The sequence below is a fragment of the Oncorhynchus tshawytscha genome, linkage group LG14 (assembly GCF_018296145.1).
Source record: "Oncorhynchus tshawytscha isolate Ot180627B linkage group LG14, Otsh_v2.0, whole genome shotgun sequence".
Taxonomy (NCBI): Eukaryota; Metazoa; Chordata; class Actinopteri; order Salmoniformes; family Salmonidae; genus Oncorhynchus; species Oncorhynchus tshawytscha.
Window position 1 is genome coordinate 53,417,360 of NC_056442.1, and position 5,000 is coordinate 53,422,359.

Genomic DNA, 5,000 nt, shown 5'->3' on the forward strand with positions numbered 1-5,000 from the left:
TGGGTGACAAATCTAGAGGATGTGTGTGCGATCGCGCGTGTGTGCTGCAGTGAAGACCTGTCAGGCCTTTGTTTGTGTCTGCGGGTGGCACGCTTCTACTCTCCTGAGTGTCAGCGTGTGTGTCTCTGGGATGGAGTGTGTGACAGTGTGAAAGCTGTGGTGTGCCATTGAAACTGACTGAGGGAGGCTGTTTGAATGCGTGCGTGAATTCAAGTGTGTGTGTCTCTGGGATTGAGTGTGACCTCGTGTGTGTGTCTCTGGGGTGGAGTGTGACCTCGTGTGTGTGTCTCTGGGATGGAGTGTGACTGCGTGTGTGTGTCTCTGGGGTTGAGTGTGACCTCGTGTGTCTGGGGACTCAGTGTCTGTGTGAACGTTATTGATGCAGAATTCTCAGTGCCTGTGAGTCAAATCAAATTTATCAAATCAAATTTTATTGGTCACACACACGTATTTATCAGATGTTATTGCGGGTGTAGAGAAATGCTTGTGTTTCTAGTTCCGACAGTGCAATAATATCTAACAGTTTCACAACGTATACAAAAAGAAACATGTAAATCCAGGAATGGATTGAGAACACATGCATACATGTAAGGAATGGATTGAGAACACATGCATACATGTCAGAGCGGCTTTGAACTAAGATACAGTCGGATAGTATAGAATACAGTATATACAGTCGGATAGTATAGAATACAGTATATACAGTCGGATAGTATAGAATACAGTATATACAGTCGGATAGTATAGAATACAGTATATACAGTCGGATAGTATAGAATACAGTATATACAGTCGGATAGTATAGAATACAGTAGATACAGTCGGATAGTATAGAATACAGTATATACAGTCGAATAGTATAGAATACAGTATATACAGTCGGATAGTATAGAATACAGTATATACAGTCGAATAGTATAGAATACAGTATATACAGTAGGATAGTATAGAATACAGTATATACAGTAGGATAGTATAGAATACAGTATATACAGTCGGATAGTATAGAATACAGTATATACAGTAGGATAGTATAGAATACAGTATATACAGTCGGATAGTATAGAATACAGTATATACAGTCGGATAGTATAGAATACAGTATAAACAGTCGGATAGTATAGAATACAGTATATACAGTAGGATAGTATAGAATACAGTATATACAGTAGGATAGTATAGAATACAGTATATACAGTCGGATAGTATAGAATACAGTATATACAGTCGGATAGTATAGAATACAGTATATACAGTAGGATAGTATAGAATACAGTATATACAGTCGGATAGTATAGAATACAGTATATACAGTAGGATAGTATAGAATACAGTATATACAGTCGGACAGTATAGAATACAGTATATACAGTAGGATAGTATAGAATACAGTATATACAGTAGGATAGTATAGAATACAGTATATACAGTCGGATAGTATAGAATACAGTATATACAGTAGGATAGTATAGAATACAGTATATACAGTAGGATAGTATAGAATACAGTATATACAGTCGGATAGTATAGAATACAGTATATACAGTCGGATAGTATAGAATACAGTATATACAGTAGGATAGTATAGAATACAGTATATACAGTCGGATAGTATAGAATACAGTATATACAGTCGAATAGTATAGAATACAGTATATACAGTCGGATAGTATAGAATACAGTATATACAGTCGGATAGTATAGAATACAGTATATACAGTCGGATAGTATAGAATACAGTATATACAGTCGGATAGTATAGAATACAGTATATACAGTAGGATAGTATAGAATACAGTATATACAGTAGGATAGTATAGAATACAGTATATACAGTCGGATAGTATAGAATACAGTATATACAGTCGGATAGTATAGAATACAGTATATACAGTAGGGTAGTATAGAATACAGTATATACAGTAGGGTAGTATAGAATACAATATATACAGTCGGATAGTATAGAATACAGTATATACAGTCGGATAGTATAGAATACAGTATATACAGTAGGATAGTATAGAATACAGTATATACAGTCGGATAGTATAGAATACAGTATATACAGTCGGATAGTATAGAATACAGTATATACAGTAGGATAGTATATAATACAGTATATACAGTAGGATAGTATATAATACAGTATATACAGTCGGATAGTATAGAATACAGTATATACAGTAGGATAGTATAGAATACAGTATATACAGTAGGATAGTATAGAATACAGTATATACAGTCGGATAGTATAGAATACAGTATATACAGTCGGATAGTATAGAATACAGTATATACAGTAGGATAGTATAGAATACAGTATATACAGTCGGAAGGTTACATACACTTATGTCAATCAAACTCGTTTTTCAACCACACCACAAAATTCTTGTTAACAAACTATAGTTTTGGCAAGTCGGTTAGGACATCTACTTTGTGTATGACACAAGTCATTCTTCCAACAATTGTTTACAAACAGGTTATTTCACTTATAATTCACTGTATCACAATTCCAGTGTGTCAGAAGTTTACATACACTAAGTTGACTGTGCCTTTAAACAGCTTGGAAAATTCCAGAAAATGATGTCATGGCTTTAGAAGCTTCTGATAGGCTAATTGACATCATTTGAGTCAATTGGAGGTGTACCTGTGGATGTATTTCACGGCCTTGCTTGACATCATGGGAAAATCAAACGAAATCACCCCAGAAAATAAAATGTAGACGTCCACAAGTCTGGTTCATCCTTGGGAGCAATTTCCAAACGCCTGAAGGTACCACGTTCGTCTGTACAAACGATAGTTCGCAAGTATAAACACCATGGAACCACGCAGCCCTCATACCGCTCACGAAGAAGACGCGTTCTGTCTCCTAGAGATGAACGTACTTTGGTGCGAAAAGTGCAAATCAATCCCAGAACAACAGCAGAGGACCTTGTGAAGAGGCTGGAGGAAACAGATACAAACACATCTACAGTTGAGTTGGTGGCCTGCCTCGGTAGGCCTGTCTCGGTGGTCTGAGTTGGTGGCCTGCCTCGGTGGTCTGAGTTGGTGGCCTGAGTTGGTGGCCTGCCTCGGTGGTTTGCCTCGGTGGCCTGCTTCGGTGGCCTGAGTTGGTGGCCTGTCTCGGTGGTCTGAGTCGGTGGTCTGCCTCGGTGGCCTGAGTTGGTGGCCTGCCTCGGTGGTCTGCCTCGGTGGCCTGAGTTGGTGGCCTGCCTCGGTGGTTTGCCTCGGTGGCCTGCTTCGGTGCACACCACAGCCGTCTTGCCATGAATGAAACATAAGCTTGGTCCCGGTTCCACAATACTCATATATATATATATACAGTGGGGAGAACAAGTATTTGATACACTGACGATTTTGCAGGTTTTCCACTCATTACCTGTATTAACTGCACCTGTTTGAACTCGTTACCTGTATAAAAGACACCTGTCCACACACTCAATCAAACAGACTCCAACCTCTCCACAATGGCCAAGACCAGAGAGCTGTGTAAGGACATCAGGGATAATATTGTAGACCTGCACAAGGCTGGGATGGGCTACAGGACAATAGGCAAGCAGCTTGGTGAGAATGCAACAACTGTTGGCGCAATTATTAGAAAATGGAAGAAGTTCAAGATGACGGTCAATCACCCTCGGTCTGTGGCTCCATGCAAGGTCTCACCTAGTGGGGCATCAATGATCATGAGGAAGGTGAGGGATCAGCCCAGAACTACATGGCAGGACCTGGTCAATGACCTGAAGAGAGCTGGGACCACAGAAACAAAGGTTTCTGTAAAAAATATTAAGTTCTGCTTTTCTGATGTATCAAATACTTATGTCACGCAATAAAATGCAAATTAATTACTTAAAAATCATAGAATGTGATTTTCTGGATTTTTGTTTTAGATTCCGTCTCTCACAGTTGAAGTGTAACTATGATAAAAATTACAGACGTCTACATGCTTTGTAAGTAGGAAAACCTGCAAAATTGTCAGTGTATCAAATACTTGTTCTTCCCACTGTATATCCACAGTAAAACGAGTCCTATATCGTGTAGGTGACCATCTATATGTGTGTGCTTCACAGTAAATATATTTTCCTGAATATCTGTCTGAGTAAGTTTGTGAGTAACAGTGTTTGTTTGTGTCTCAGGCCCTCTTCTTTCAGCACATCACCAAACTAACGTTTTGTATATGTACATAATGTGTGTGTTTGTCAGGATCTCTCCTTCCTCCCTATCACCAGATTAACTCTGTGTTTGACCTCACAGTTATAGAGACACGGTCAGAAAGAGAGAGGAGACACAGTTATAGAGACACGGTCAGAAAGGAGACACAGTTATAGAGACACGGTCAGAAAGGAGACACAGTTATAGAGACACGGTCAGAAAGAGATAGGAGACACAGTTATAGAGACACGGTCAGAAAGAGATAGGAGACACAGTTATAGAGACACGGTCAGAAAGAGATAGGAGACACGGTTATAGAGACACGGTCAGAAAGAGATAGGAGACACGGTTATAGAGACACGGTCAGAAAGAGATAGGAGACACGGTTATAGAGACACGGTCAGAAAGAGATAGGAGACACGGTTATAGAGACACGGTCAGAAAGAGAGAGGAGACACGGTTATAGAGACACGGTCAGAAAGAGATAGGAGACACGGTCAGAAAGAGATAGGAGACACGGTCAGAAAGAGATAGGAGACACGGTCAGAAAGAGATAGGAGACACAGTTATAGAGACACGGTCAGAAAGAGAGAGAGAGAAAGAGAGGGATTTATTTATCACATCAGATTGCAGAGAGGGGAAGACTGTCTCGTCATGCATCCAGGTTTGTGTGCATGCACATTGGTACACTGAACAAATATATAAAACGCAACATGTAAAGTGTCGGTCCTATGTTTTATGAATGGAAATAAAAGATCCCAGGAATGTTCCATACCCACAAAAAGCTTGTTCTTCAAGGCTTGTTCTTAACTGACTTGCCTAGTTAAATAAAGGTAACAAATATATAATAA